Source organism: Erinaceus europaeus, chromosome X, assembly GCF_950295315.1.
Source record: "Erinaceus europaeus chromosome X, mEriEur2.1, whole genome shotgun sequence".
NCBI lineage: Eukaryota > Metazoa > Chordata > Mammalia > Eulipotyphla > Erinaceidae > Erinaceus > Erinaceus europaeus.
In genome coordinates this window covers 114,299,899-114,317,030 of record NC_080185.1, presented here as the reverse complement: position 1 = coordinate 114,317,030, position 17,132 = coordinate 114,299,899, and positions in this window count along the sequence as shown.

The following is a 17,132-nucleotide window of genomic DNA, read 5'->3' as shown; positions in this document are numbered from 1 at the left end:
ATTTTTGTAATTCTGCCTTCTTATGTACAGATTTTTCCATTTGGCAAAAGGGACAGGAGAAGGGGTTGGAAAGCATATAAGAAAGATTTACAAGAGTTGTATAAGTTTTCATATTTTATGAAATGAATGTCTTCTAAAATCAATCTATCATCACAGTGATCCATTCTAGAAAATTATGACAATGAAATCAATGAAGTGAACACAAATCTATACTTGTTGGTAGTTTCCATCCCAAACACAACATAATAAGCCTCAATTTCAAGTACAAGTTCTAGAAGTTAATAAATACATCTCAGATCTACATTGATGCAGAGGTCACATAGGCTCCTAAGCTGAATATGGGCCCCAGATCATATCACATTGGTGGGATTTACAGTCAACAATATTAATACCCCCTTCCCATATTAGGGAGCTACTCTCTTCCCTGATCCAGATTTCTGGTCCTTTTTCTAGCCATGACATCATCTCCTCAGACAATAACTTGGATCTACCAGCACATCAGATGCCAGGCTTAAAAAACAAAACAAAACAGTATAGTCATGGGCCCATTGGAATATAACTAAAATTGGCCTACTAACTATCTACAAAATGGAGACCCCCCGCCAACTCATCAACTAAACCATTATAGCTTTTAGGTTCATGATTAGTTAACAATTTGTTTGGTTTTATATGTTGACTCTTTTTTTTTTCAACCACCAGGTTCCAGGTTCATTGGCTAACATGATGCCAATCGGACTTCCCTGGGCAGACGACCTCACAGATGTGTCCTGGATCCCTGCTTCCCCAGAGTCCCACCCCACTAGAGCAAAAGAGAGACAGGCTGGGAGTATAAATCGACCTGTCAATACCCATGTTCAGCGGGGAAGCAATTACAGAAACCAGACCTTCTACTTTCTGTACCCCATAATGACCCTGGGTTCATACTCTCAGAGGGACAAAGAATAGGAAAGCTATCAGGGGAGGGGATGGGATATGGAGTTCTGGTGGTGGGAATTGTATGGAGTTGTACCCCTCTTATCTTATGTTTTTTTTTCAGTGTTTCCTTTTTATAAATAAAAATAAAAAATAGTGTCAATTTAGTGATTATAAATGTAAAGGGATCATGCCAAGACATGGAGACCTAAAGTGCAGAATAGAGCATCACTCTGTTGAAGATATACACCACAGTCATAGCATATGTCTGTGAGTGGTTTCTAGCTAAATAACACTGATTGGGTGACCACGTGGTCTGCTGGTGAGTGCCTATTCTATAGCTAATAAGTACTCAAAACGACATGAGCAATGGGAAAGGTTTGCAAATAGCTTAAGGGTCATTATTTTGTCTTGAAATCTCAGATATACCTATCATTGAAAACTGAGTATTACTGTTTACTATTTAGAAAAGTGATTTTAGGTCATATTATGTTGCTATAGAAGTCAAGTAAGTTGAATTGCCATCATTATATGCACCATAATTAGAGTGACCCTCTAAGACTGTCTCTGTTTATACCAGATGTAGCTCAATCAATAGCTGTTGGAGGATGGTGCCCACTGTTCCGGAAAGTCCAGGCCATTTCCATGAGGTCCAAGCCAGTCGATTCCCAGTTCTCCCTTCAGGTCGAGACAAGGGCAGGTTCTCCTGACCTCCTGAACTACTGTTGGATGGCTTCTCCGGAATGGGGGCTACCTTTAGGCACATGCCTCTCCTCTCCCCTTAAAACAAAGGGCATGAATTACTGTACATTGTGTTTGGCCAAACTTGAAAAACCACCACAAACTCCTGTTACTCTACCCCCATCCTCCTCCCCTCACCCTGAGGTGCCTGTAATTTACCTTCTGGGAAATATGCATTGTGAAGCTTGTGATCAAACCTTGAATGGTAATTTTCTACTTGTGATCAAATAGTTAGCAGGTCAAAATGTGACTATTCATTGTGTTGCTTTGTGTTTGGGTTAATGATTACCTCGACCTTCACCCTGGGTAATGGGTATATGTACTTGCTTTCTCTTTCAATAAATAAGTTGCCCCACTGAGGCTCTCCCAGAGCTGACTGCTTGTCTCCCTGAGCACTTTGCCTCAGCACATGGAACTACCCCAGGACTCCCAGGGGGCCGCTCTGACCCTTGCCCCTGCTGGCCAGAGGAGCAAGGGACCTGAAGCAGCCAGCCCACAAATACCTGTTACTTATATTTACTTCCTCCTTTCAGGCTCAAAAAAATGTCTCAACCTGGACAATAATTATAGAACCTCTATTTTCACATTAAGTTAAAAGTCCTAGAAATGTTAACTTCACACAGTTTGAAACAGGAGCTTACATCCAGTTAAAACATCTTGTATTGTCATCCCACAAGCTAGATTTGGACCTTACTTTTTTTTATTGTAGGGGTTAATACTCTGCAGTATAATCATTGACATATGCATACAATCTCATTACATAATAGGCTCCCAGAGTTTTCTTTCTTTAAGGCAACATACAGTGTAGATACCAGAGTACAACTGGAATTGCTCTCACACTCTTTAAAAACTGTTTAGTTACATATTGTTCCAGAACTGAGGCCTTCTGCATGCATGACCTCATGGATCTCTGGCTGACTTTTTCATTCAGATAAAGAGAGAGGGAGAAAGACAGTAACACCAGAGTTTCCCCTGGTGCCGGTACTTCCACCAGGGGGTGTTTGTGCAGGACAGGCATGCACCCTATTCACTGAGTTACATCTCCAGACAGCTCTTGAACTGTATCATATTACAGAATATAAATGGTTTTCTGTAAGAATCTTCTTTAAAAGTTGCAGGGAAAGATATGGAAAGCAAGATCACTAGAATTTGCTTATTTCTTTTCAGAAAATAGAAGGTAGAATTAGCTATGTCAAATGTTATTCTGTTCCCTCCTAGAATTGATCCCCTTGATGTACTTGGTCCCTCCTTCCTTCTTCCTGAGTCATTTGAAAAACTGCTACCAGATGGAGAATAGTTACTTAAGAACAATTAAGATATTTCATGAGTGAAAAATATTTATCAGTTAATTATTTTCTATAAAGTATCTTAAGAATTGTCACAAAGAGAAAGAATCCCACAAACTCTGCTTCAGAGCCATCTGCTAAGGCTTCAACTTAAGTCACTGCTTTAAGTTTTTTTAGTTTTTTTTTTTTTTCCTATTTACAGGTTTAAGTGTCATAGATGCATTTATTGGAAGAGATGTTGGAAAATTAGAAAACTTGATCAAAGTTCTGATTTCACAGATATGAAAGCATATGTTTTGAAAGTTCAGATTCTAGGGAGTCAGGCTGTAGTGCAGCGGGTGGCGCAAAGCACAAGGACTGACGTAAGGATCCCGGTTCAAGCCCTGACTCCCCACCTGCAGGGGAGTCGCTTCACAAGCGGTGAAGCAGGTCTTCAGGTGTCTATCTTTCTATCCCCCTTTCTGTCTTCCCCTCCTCTCTACATTTCTCTCTGTCCTATCCAACAACTACTACAACAATAAAACAACAAGGGCAGCAAAAGGGAATAAATAAATAAATAAAATATTTTTAATAAAAGAAAGTTGAGATTCTTTCAAAGAACATTCAAATTCTGATTTCCATTTCTTATCTTCATCCACTTCCAAAGGAAAGACAAAAAAGAAGACATTTCTCCCTTAATATAAATGTTTAATGTCATCCTTAGCTAAATGACTAATTTTTTATTTTAAACTAAACCAGAACTTTTTATTGAGTAGAATATTCTCAGACTTGCTTATGAGATATAACCATCATCTACCTCTATTGGAAAGATCATGTTATAGCAGAGAGATGGTACTTACACCTATCTTGCTCAGATAATTTGGTAAGACAGTATCTCCTTAGATACACGTTAATATTTGTGAGGGGAAGAGTTCAGAAATTTCAGACCATACTTTTATTCCCTTTATTTTTCTTTTATATGGGAGAAACCTCTAAAGAAATAAGATCTTCTTCAGTCCCTTTGATTGACTCAACTTGTGGAAGGGAACAAGAACCATCAGCTACCATGGCAGCCTAATTTTCCCAAGATCCCTGCTGCATTTTTATTTTATCAGAGCACTGCTCTATTCTGGTTTATTGTGGTGTTAGGGATTGAACTTAGAAACTTTGGTGCTTTGGGCATAACAGTCTCTTTACATAACCATTGTGCTATCTTCCCAACCCACTGCACCTCATTTTTCACTCAATAGTAATGACCATTATTATTTAGTAATCCTCTAATAAAGTTATTACTCTTTAATGTTCTGCAATACACGTTGAATAGCTGCTATCTAGAAAGTAACTTTCCATCAAGAGTATAGTCCATGATATCTCTACCTCCTAGGAATTTTCTTAACTTCTGCTGTCAGAAACCCTCAATTTAAACAAAAGTTTCATTGATATTTTGGTACTTGGTAATATATTTCTTTAAATTTTCTCACTTCTCTAATTTATCAAAAGCAAAATAGTCATTAATGTTTGTTACAATATTTCATCAAGCTTATCAAGGTGACTTATTCAATTTTTAATGTCCACCCATCAGCTTCAGTTCATATAGCAAAACTTACATGCCAGTAACAACAAACAGCACACAGCAGTTGACAAAGAAGCTGGTAAATGAAAAATACCCTTTCACTTAACATATTAAACCAATGCTGGTTATCAAAGAACAAAACTCACTGAAGATCTTCCAACAGATATCTTTTGAAAGCAGAAAAACACTTACACATTATTTCGTATCACTCATATATGTGGGATTGAGAGGGAAATCTTACAAAGGTAAAATATACTAGGGCCAAGGCGGTTACACACTTGATTGAGCACACAGGTGACCATGCAAAATGACCTGAGTTCAAGGTGCCAGTCCCTACCTACAGGAATGAATATTCACAAGAGGTGAAACGATGCTGCAGATGTCTTTCTGTCTCCCTCTCTACCACCCACTGTCCTCTCTATTTCTTTTTCTCCTATAAAACACAGTAAGTATAAGATGAAAAAAATAGTTATGCTAGCACCATGTCAGTATGCTGTCTACTTGCTGACAGTGCTATTTTGTATCTCAGAAAACACCATAAATTCAATACAATGTATCATAAGTTCAAACAGAGGTTTGACTCCATATCACAGCCTCACAACTGAACTGTTGACATGACTCCATGAAATGAAGTGGCAGAAAAAAGGGGACACCAAGTGCCAGACACTATCTGGTTAGCATGATCACAGATTCCCAAATGAGATGGCATGTGAAAGGAGTACTTCATGAAAGACTGTCACAGGCTAGTTTCAATCAACTGCTTCTTCCATAAGTACTTGAGGGAAGGAGATTTAATGAAGACTTCATAGTGTACTTTTATATATGAAGCATTAAAAATCAAAATTAAAAGAGTCAGATAGTATGACACCATGAAATCCAAAGTGTTTCTTTTCATTTTAATTTCTAAATGTCTCTTTAACAGTGAATACTTACTCTTTCCACCTTTGTTTACCATGGGCAATCTGTACATTTTTGCAAATAGAAAGAAACAGATGGAGAAGGAGAGATCAAGAGATAGAAATAGTCATACCAAAGCTTCCTCCAGTATTGCAGGGTTGAGGGATCAAATATGGATCTCAAAAAGAGCAAAGCAGGCACCCTCCCAGATGAACCATCTCAATGACAATCTTCTTTGTGTTTTGCCCTCTTTTCTGCTACCATCAAACTCAGAGATACATTTAGAACTCAAGTAAGTATTGAAATATTAATTTTCTTTGCTATTTGAACTTATTTCAATATGGTGTATAGAAACTCATTTATTTATGGGGGGGAACCAGAGCATTAGTCTGGTACATGTCATGCTGAGAATCAAACTCAGGACCTCATGCCTTAGAGTATAATGCCTTATCCATAGACCCCACCCACCCACCCCCGGGCTACTCAACATGGCCCTATAGTTCTTTTTTAAAAATTATTTTTAAAATTTTTTAAGTATTTACTTATTTATTTCCTTTTTGTTGCCCTTGTTTTTATTGTTGTTGTAGTTATTATTGTTGCTGATATCGTTGCTACTGGATAGGACAGAGAGAAATAGAGAGAGGAGGGGAAGACAGAGGGGGAGAGAAAGACAGACACCTGTAGACCTGCTTCACCGCCTGTGAAGCGATTCCCCTACAGGTGGGGAGCTGGGGGCTCAAACCAGGATCCTTACTCTGGTCCTTTCACTTTGCGCCACATGCACTTAACCCATTGCACTACCACCCGACTCCCTAAAATTATTTTTAATCTGTATTTATTTGATAGAGTCAGCAGAAATTGAGAGGAAGGGGGAGGTAGAGAGATAAGGAGACAGAGAGACACCTGCAGCACTGCTTCACCACTTGTGAAGCTTTTCTCCTTCAGGTAGGGACTGGGGGCTTGAACCCGGGTCCTTGAGCACTATAACATGTGCCCTCAACCAGGTGTGCCACCACCTGGCCCCAGCCTTATAGTTCTTAGTACTGCTTTCATACCTATAATGTCTTTCTTATAAAGTGTATATTTTAACATTATAAACTCTTCAAATCATTTTGGGAAATATATGAAGAAAATTAAGGGTTTTTTTGTCTTAACTTTCTAAATTCTACAAATTAGAAAAAACTGAAATGAGACCCAGTTACGATCAGACTTATAAAGTTCTAGTTTCTTTGATCAGCACCTTGGTCTCCTAAATCTGAATCTAGTTGATCTTAGAAAACAAGTAATTTTCAGAAGAAATACAAACATAAATGTATTTCAGAATCACCAAAGTGCTATGTGTTCTTAATATACCCTGAGTTAGCTTATCACTAGTTTCCCTTGGTCTCTGTCCCTCTCCCTCCATGCTTTCTTTGCCTTCTCACATGAGCTCATTATTTTTCCTTGCCTCCTATAACAGAATCACTACTTTCCGTGTTATGTCACCCCTGCATTCTTACAGACTTGTCTCTAACACTGGTGCTCATAAATGCTGTGGAATATCTTGATTACCTGGCAGTTCCTTTGATTTCTATATGAACTCTGAGGCTTTCCTGGCTTCATTTCTGTCCTTAGAGGGGATTCATTCTATGTCAAGAGTCCTTCCTAGCAGGTGCTTTCTGCTTTCACTTCTAGCCCACATGTGTCTGGATTCCTCAGATGTTTTGGAATTTAGTTTCCTTTCTGGACTTTGGTTTTGATCTATGGCCGTCAACTTCATCCTTTGCCCTACCCTTTGTTCCATTATGGCATCACATTACACACACACACACACACACACACACACACACACACACCTTACGTTAAAGAACTACCAGTGGCAGTGCTCAAAAGCAGTCTTTAGTTGCCTTGGAAGCCAAAATGCACAAGGGAGAGAAAACAGTGACAGAAGAATAAATCAAACAAACGCAGTCATGTTGCTGCATGCACTGAACTGAGTTCATTAGCTTCCATTCACTACTATGTCAGCTGGAAATTGTGTATAAACCTCCCCAAAAAGACATCTGCAAAACTATAAAGCACTAGGCATTAATGTGCAGTGAGAACGGATTTAATGGAGAAACTCATTATATCCTCCCCATACTAGACTCTATGAGATTATCTAGAAAAATAATTACAGAGAAAACAAAGCATTCTAGTTTATCTTTAGGGATTATTATTGAAAAGTTCTTCAATGCTATGACTTAGACTCTTTCACTAGAGGTATTTTATTTGGTTTAAAATAATAACTGGAGTCAAATATTTCTTTTTAATACTGAAATTTTCCAAAAGACTGAGCCTTGTTGAGTAAAATTTCATTAGGGACCAAACAAGAAACTGAGCATATATTTCTTTGAAATTTTCTACCTCCTGCTGAGGCTAAGAGGATAAATTAGGTTAAAAACAAACACTTAGAAAATCAAGTAGCAGGAGTCGGGCGGTAGTACAGCAGGTTAAGCGCAAGTGGCGCAAAGTGCAAGGATCTGCGTAAGGATCCTGCTTCCAGCCCCTGCCTCCCCTCCTGTAGGGGACTCACTTCACAGGCGGTGAAGAAGGTCTGTAGGTGTCTATCTTTCTCTCCCCCTCTCTGTCTTCCCCTCCTCTCTCCATTTCTCTCTGTCCTATCCAACAACAACATCAATAATAACTACAACAATAATATGACAAGGACAACAAGAGGGAATAAATAAATAAATAAATTATATATATATATAAATCAAGTAGCTTAGAATACACACTCTGAAGCTTTGCTCATAGAGTTGAGACAAAGATCTGTCAACATCTGGTTAATTTTATTAAAACTGAGCAATCATGATGTAGGTACCCACATGTTAGTGAAAAGTTATGTGTTTAAGGCAAGGTCCTGTGAAAATATTTATTTAAAAAAGTAGGAATGGGGATGAAAAGATAAGCAGCAGGTGTTCACACAACGTGCATGTATAAGGTCCCAGTTTTGATCTACAGTTACGTCAGTAGTCAGAAAATGAACAATGCTCTGATATAAGCAAAACCATGAAGTAAAGTAAGAGCTATATATCAGAGAAAGCAGTAAATAAATTATCACTACGATGAGAAAAATCTAATTTCAGGGTCGGGTAACCACACATGATTAAACACACACATTACAATGTGCAAGGCCCCAGGTTCAAACCCCTAGTCTTCACCTACAGGGCAAAAGCTTCATGAGCAAGGGACTATGCTGTGGGAGCCTTTCTCACTCTTCCACTTTCTCTCAAATTCTCTTTCTCTATCCAAAATAAATAGATAAAAATAAATTTAGAAAAGTCAAATCTATTTCTTAGAATAGTTTTTGATTTTAGTTATATATAGTGTAGAAGCACACAATTTCCAAGGATAGGGTCTTCTGTAGTCTCCTTTCAACCCAGTCTAGAACACACACACACACACACACACACACACACACACACACACACACCTGAGATGGGTTAAGAAAAGCATGAATTAAAATTTTAATAAAAAGTAATTCAATTAAAGAAGATGTTCATAAGGCAGGAAAAAACTCATTATCACTGATTACCAGAGACATTTGAGTCAAGGAGTCACGATAACAGGACATCACCACGCCCTTCTGGAAAAGTCATATATATCAACAAGGATAGAAATAGATGTTTATGGGGCCAGGTGGTAGCATACCTGTTTGAGCACATGTATTACAATGTGCAAGGACTCGGGTTCAAGCCCCTGGTCCCCACCTGCAGGGGGAAAGCTTTGCCAGTGGTGAAGCAGTGCTACAGGTGTCTGTCTCTCTCTTTCTCTGTCACCCTCTTCCCTCTCGATTTCTTGCTGTCTCTATCCAATAAATAAAGATTTAAGAAAAAGAAATAGATGTTTAAGAGAATGTGGAGAGAAAAGAAACTAATATTAAATGGGTAGTGATGTAAATTGGTCCTGATCCCATGGGAAACAGTGTTACCATTCCTCAAAATACTAAAAATAGACCTACCATAGAATCTGGCATGGATAATTTACTAAGTGTTCATTCAAAGAATATGAAAGCATTCAACCAAAGATGTTTTAATAACAGCACTAATACTGATAGCCAAGATTTGTAAACAAACCAAGTGACCAATAATATATGAGTGGATAATGAAACTGTGGTCTATATACACAATGGAATACTACTCATCTGTAAGCAAAGACGAGACCTTCTGTTTTGCTACAACATGGATTGAACTGAAGGGAAAACCCTGGTGGCAATTAAAAAATAACTTTGGGGGAAATTTTTTGCCCCCCTTAAAAAAACTATTATATAAGGCAGGCATGTTGCTGGCTAGTTTGAGAAGAGAGCTTGGGAATTCAAAAAGTCTAATTAACACTCATCACTGTAGCTCCATGGAATCCCACACCAAGGTTGCAAAACACAAAAAGATCTCCATATGGAGAGTATCAAATATTTAAACATGTTATTAGTGCATAAAATAAGGAATCTCTGATATCAGGTTAAAATCAATAAGAAAAACATCCGAGAGATTATGTTGGTAAAGTGTGAAATGAAAATCATGTAGGTTTATGTTTATCATGACATTAAAAAATCTTTGATTTCTCTATTGTCAGCTTTCAAAGAGGTGTCTCAAAAGAATAGAGTCACCAGTAACCCAGGGTGGTGGATGTGTGAAGCCCAGGTTAGATCCCTAGAACTACATATACCAGAGGGTTCTCAGGTCTCTCTCTTTCTCTACACACCCCCCCCACACACACACACACCTTTAAAAAGAAATATTTAGGACAAGTTATCTAAACTGATTTTTATTCCTAGCTTAACTATACAAGGCATCTAGCCAATTACTAAAAGCAGCACTGTTTATACATGAAAATCATTACTTTGTTTCACTTACAGAGATAGAGTTTCTAAAATAGCCATCTAATTAAGTTTGGATATCTCATTGCTATATGAAGGTTAGAATAATTTTTAGATGCATTTATACTTTTTGTACAGATACCAATGCCTTAAAATAGTAGGGAAATTTCTGGAAGAGTTCTAAGAAAAACCTATGGAACATTCAGTCCACTTTCATATAGCAGCATGAAAGCATATTAACTTTTTAATATTTATATTTATTCTTTTAGATGAATATGTTAGTTATTTGCTCACACATGCACAAATATCTTCATTTATTTAAACATCCTAGAGTAGAGGATAAAAATCTCCAGGAACAACCCCACATTCCAGAGCCTGCTCTTTATGACTTTCCAACCGCCCTGAAATACTGGCTCCTTTCATGATGTTTAAGGTGGAAATAATAGGGGTGGAGAAGAGTTAGCCTGCATTTCACTCCCAATTTCCTATCAGATGTGCTTTTTTTCTTTACGTGAACAAAATTCCTCTTCTCATTTCCTTCTCTCTCTTCAAAATTGCTCTGCACACTGGGTCTCCTTGTTAAAAGGACACTCCTATCATTGAAAAGAGGAATGACTAAGCCTACTGACCCAGGAGCTGCCAGCTGGATCTCAATGGGAAGGGCTGTCAGGCAACAGAAAAGAGCACCATCCTTGTCTTTGACACCACCCCCTGCAATCTAAGTGCTCCCTCTTTTTAATTTCCCTGCCTAGATAAAATACTGGATAGTACTTCATTTTACTCCATTTTCTGCTTCTGTCGCCTGGTGCTTCTGCTTCAGCTGAGGTCAAAGAGATGAATACCCAGGCTATTAATATAAGCACAGTAAGTCCCCTCGCTAATGATGATGTATAATAACTAGGGGTTAAGAGGAAATCTACTTTTTGCTTTATTAACTATACTTCATTTTTTATACTTAGCAAACGTAGGCCAACTTGAAAATGTACTAGTATTTCTTTCCTGCCTATTACATCCTCTTTCTTTCAACTAATGAGGGAACCACTTAAAATAATTAACTCAAGAAAATTAGTTTAGTGTATGTTTAGTTACTCTGAACTTAGTTTGAGTTTAATTCCATCTTTGAATGTTTGTTTTCCTGAAGGGGCAGGCCCATGGGCTTGACTGAAATGAACTGTGAGAAGCATTTTTCTAGAAGACCGCCTGCCATTCAACTCATGAAGACAGAGACCATGCCTATCTCATTCTGCCACGTTCCCAGGGCCCAGTACTGCAAGGCACTACATATGTATCTTTTGAGTTAACAAATGTCATTTACCAACAAGCCATGAAAAATAATTCCAAATCCTGTTGGCCTTTATAATCTTGCTACACTGAACAACTCACTTAAAGTTGAGTGGGATTCTAATGTTAACTGTGAGGAGTAGAACATTCACAGGGGATTCTGTGTGGCTAATCTAGTATTATTGTTCCAAATGATGTTGCTGTGACAAGAATATGTTACTCCCCCACCTAAATTATAAGCTACATTGGCAAATTAGAAGAGAATAGTTTCTCAGTTGAGCTGTTGTTCACTTATTAATGCTGGTGTTCCATGGTTAAACAATACCAAACCTCCTCTTCATCGTGGGGGCAGAGTATTATTAGTGCTCAGATTTCAATCAATGTTCAGTTTCTGGGAACATGTCCCTAAGTGGTTTACTAGTGAGGCACTATGGAGAGTAAATTACATATAATTATTTCCATAAGTGTTGACTGACCACCACTTATGTGTAGAATATTGCACTAGGTGCTATTGAATTCATCCTGTGATTAGAAGAGAAATAAATGATTCATCAAAATAAATAAAGAGAAACTCAAGTTAGTACAGCATGAACCACTTGCCTTGTTCAGGACAATCTGGAATACTCCTATTCATCAGTATCAATATTTCAAGCAGTCATAGGAAGGAAACATTGGAAAATCTGGAATATTTTGTCATTTTTCATGTGGGTGTGCAAGTACGTTGGACTTAATATAGTAAGTAGCTACCTGTCATTATGAGGGCCTCCAAAATATCATAGGAAAAAACTGAAGAGAAAAGAAAAGGTTTACTGCTGAAAATGCCATTTACAGGTTGGGAAAGCTGTAGTCAATATAGGCTGAACTCAAGGTTCAGGCAAGAGCAGGCATGTTTATGTATATGAACATAGATTAAGGAAGATCCTAAGAAGAGGACTCAGGGACCTGGTTTTAAAGGGGGCAGACATAGGGTAGCAGTGGCACTTTCTTCCTGCTTTGTAGGCAAGAGATGCTGCATTTTCATATGTCACAGGACTCTCAATATTATGGAATTAGTGCTTCTCTGAGAAGAAATATCTGAAAATGAGACCTAAAGCATAAAAGAAAACTCTAGAGAACCTGATTTTCAATATTGGTCTTCAAATATTTTAAAATAAAATTTTTGCTATAGTGAATTTTTATCATAAACACAGTACCTATCTAGGAGAGCAATTTAATTATCACAGCCTGTGTTAATTACCATAATAAACTCCACTCCCAATAGGACTCAAGGTAGACAAGACTTCCAGCCTCAGGCCTCTCCTCATTAAACCGCAATTAGCATGATAAATGGGGAGTTGATTCTGCTGCAGCCAGTATTAGACCTACTTATTCATGAGGTGGCAGGGGAAGCCATCAGAGACAAGACTTAAAGAGTTTTAAATTTAAAAAGTGAGACAATAGAGTTTCCTTTCATATGACTATTAGGTTGAGACATCTGTATGCAGGTATATCTTACACATTTCAGGAGAAAATGATGAAGACCTCCAGTAAGAATCAATGTTGATATTCCTTAAAGCAATCAGGTGACGAAATCAAAGACCATCAGGGGTTTGAGAAGTCAAAAGGACTATAATTTTAACAAAGTCCTAGAAGAAATCTTAAAAGAATATGGCTGCTATTCGTGGTCCTTAAAACATCGTGCAATCTTAATCAAGCATTTAGGTATCTCACACTTGCCAGTAGAATAGCTCCAACACCAGTGGAGTACTACATAAATTAATATTTATTTACTTTGGAACTAATTTATTAGGAAGAAAGCTTTAGGTATATGACTTCTTTGGGACCTACATACAACAACAAAAAATAATCCAACACTATTTTATTGTAATCTATGACAATAATCTATATTTCATTGTGTGTGAGAGAGGCTTGCATGCTAGAGCCTTAAACATAGCAAATGTTTTTTTCTTTAAGTTTTTATTTATAAAATGGAAACACTGACAAGACCATAGGATAAGAGGGGTACAATTCCACACAATTTCCAGAACTCCATATCCCATTCCCTCGCTGATAGCTTTCCTATTCTTTAACTCTCATAACATATTTCTAAACTGAGTTCCTTTAAGTGGATTTCTATAAACTAGAAGAAAATATTCCCTAAGATAAGATGTATGATAAATTTCCACAATAATAAATAAATAAAGGAGAAAGATATCTTATTAAAATATCCTATCATAATCTACTAGCATTACGCTTTTAAAAGAAGTACCATATACCATCTTTGATTTCAGAACTTGTCAACTGTAGTATAGATGAGTATTATTCCTTCATTGTTCTCATCTAATTATTCTACCTTCAAATATAGAAGTGAAAGACCTATATACTAAAAATTATTAGACATTAAGGGGAGGAAATGAAGACAGCAACAGATGGAAAGATATCACTTGCAAAGTGTTCAGAATAAGTAATGTTAAAACATCCAGGCCACACATAGTCATCTAAAGAGTAAATTCCGGAAATTCAGAATTCAAATAACATTATACATAAACAAAGAACTAGGAAAAATTGCTAAAAATTATATGGAATCAAAAAAGATGCAGATAGCCAAAAATTAAAAAAATATATTGAGAAAGAACAAAGCTGAATTCATACACATTATCACATTATCTCAGAGATAGAATAGTAAAATATTACGGTGATGGCATAAAACAGACTTTCAAATCAATAGAACAGAATCAAGAACTGAGAAATAAAACTAAACATATATAATCAATTTCTATTTGATAAGGAAGTAAAAAATCATGCAAGGAGAAAATAGAAATATTTTCAGTAAATGGAACTGGAAAAATCTGTGTAGCCATTTGGAAATGTAAGAGGTTGGACCTAATTGTATACCACTTACAAAAAAAATACTCAAAATACATTAAAGACATGAATAGAAGACCTGAAATTGCAGAACTCAAAGAACACAGGGGGAAAAACCTCATTAACAGTGAGACTTCCTATATGAAACTAAAAGTGCAAGCAAGAAAGCCAAAAAAATTGACAAGTAGTACTACATGAAACTGTAAATGTACTTTTGTTTTAAACATTAGATTCCCTTCCTTGAGGAAATGTTGATTTACACACTGTTGTTACCACAAGGGTACATTTCCACATTTCTCCAAGACAGGTGTCAGTATACCCAACCCCTGACCAAACTATCATCCTGTCACCCAGAGATTTACATACACACACACACACACACACACACACACACACACACACACACACACACACACACACGAATCAGTAAAATGAAAACACAACCTATATAAAAAATACTGACAAATCACATAGCTGATGAGGGGTTAGTATCTAAAATAAATATGAAGTCAAAATAATTTGGAAGCAAAAAATAATTCCCAAAATATTATTTTAAATTGGTCAATTACATGAATTAAATTTACATTTGTTTCTATCAAGGCAGGGTCTTCACTGCCCCAGGCTGATTTTCCCACTCAGAAAGTGGGGGACTGCCTAGTTATGGCACACTCAGGAAAGCACACATTTTAGGACCAGAGTTCAAGCCCTAGTCCCCACCTATAGAGAGGAAGCTTCACTAGTGGTGAAACAGTGCTGCAGGTGTCTCTGTTTCTCTCTCCCTCTCTATGTCACCCTCCTCTCTCAGTTTCTCTTTGTCTCTATCCAAATAAATAAAGAACAAATAAAATGGGGGAAGAAATGGAGATACCATGGCAGTGAAGCTTTGCCTAATGCAGTATGGGCCCAAATTAATATTTTCAAAAGACACACAAATGACCACCAATAAGTTAAGATATGCTCAGCATCACTAATATTTGAAGAAATACACATCAAAATCATAGTGAGATATCACTTCACACCTTCTAGAATGGTTGTCAGTAAACATCCAAACTGAAACAACTGCTAATAAGGGTGAAGAGAAAAGAGAAGCTTGATGTATAGTGGAAGGGAAAATAAATTGGTACAAGAACCATGGAAAACAGTATGGAGGCTTCTCAAATGAGCTAAAAGGAGAACTACCACATGATCCATGAATCCCAGTTCGGAGACAAAATGTAAAGGAGATCAAAATTACTATTTCAAAGAGATGTCTTCTTCATTCCTACATGCACTACAACATGATTCACAGAATATATTTCCATGTTTTTGGTTACTAAGTACCCACCAATGGTTGTATGAATCAAGAAACTATGGTATATTTAAACACATTGAAATATTATACAACCATTAAAAGGAAGGAAACCCTACTATTTATGACAACAGTAACGAGCCTTGAGGTCATTGTGCTGAGTGGAAATAAATCAGAGAAGGCAAATGCTGCTACAATGTTTTAAATGTATAAAATCTAAAAACATCAAATGCACAGAAACAGAGTAGAATGTTGGCCATGAGATTTTTCTGAGGTGGGGGAAATAGGGAGATAGTCATGATAGGCACACTTTCATTTATATTAACAAGCTCTGGAATGCACATATAGTAGGCTAATTACAAGTAGCATTTCTGCATTGCATATGTGTGAGTATGAATATATAGCTTTAGTTCTCTCTCCATAACAACATGGTGATTGTGTGAGGTGACAAACTCATTTTGGTGAGCTCTTCATAACAGGAACATACATCAAATCACCACAGGATAGATCTTAAACTTATACAAAGCTTTATGTCAATTATATCTCAATGAAATTAAAAATACCCAGAACTGGAAGGGGTTATTGGTTAACTATTAAATCTTATTCAGTAAGTGATAAAATATATCCATTAATATACCATTTGCTTCATCTTCGTCATAGTTTTTTTTTTTTTTTAACCAAAGCATTGATCAGCTCTGGCTTATGGTGATGTGGGGAACTGAAGTTGGGACTTCAGAACCTCAGGCATAAGAGTCTCTTTACATAACCCTTATATTATCTAGCCCCACCCCATCTTCTTCATTTTTAAAATTTATTTTTCACCATGGTTATTGCTGGGGCTTGGTACCTGCAAGATGATTATATCCCTCCCCATGACCATTTTATTCTTTATCTTATAAAGGCAGAGAGAAATAGAGAAGAGAGAGTGGAGGGGAAGAGAGAAAGAGAGAATCCTGCATCACTGTTCCAATACTGATGAAGCTTTCCCCCTCAGGTGGGGACCTGAGGCTTGCATCAAGGTACTCATGCATGGTCACATGTGCACTCTACCAGGTACAGCACCAACTGGCCATGGATTTATGCTCTTTAAAATGAAAAAAAAAACCCTACTGTTTCATGGAGTGTCATATCTAACAAATGACTCTCCCATTTCACAGTCTAGTCTTGACACCCACTTCTGATTTGTATATGTTGTTCCAAGACCTTTCTTTTTAATTTTTATTGTATTTTTGTTTATTTATCATTGGATAGAGACAGAGAAAGATATAGAGGGGAGAGGGAGACAGAGAAGGAAAGAGACAGAGCGACACCTGCAGCCTAGCTTCACTACTTGTGAAGATTTCTCCCTGCAGATGGAGACCAGGGGCTTGAACCATGATCCTTGTACATTGTAATGTGTGCACTAAACCAGGTGCCTCTGTATGCTTTCCCAAGAATTCTAATTAGTTTGTCATCGAGTCTTGTCAATTCTTCTTACACAACATATGTCAAACT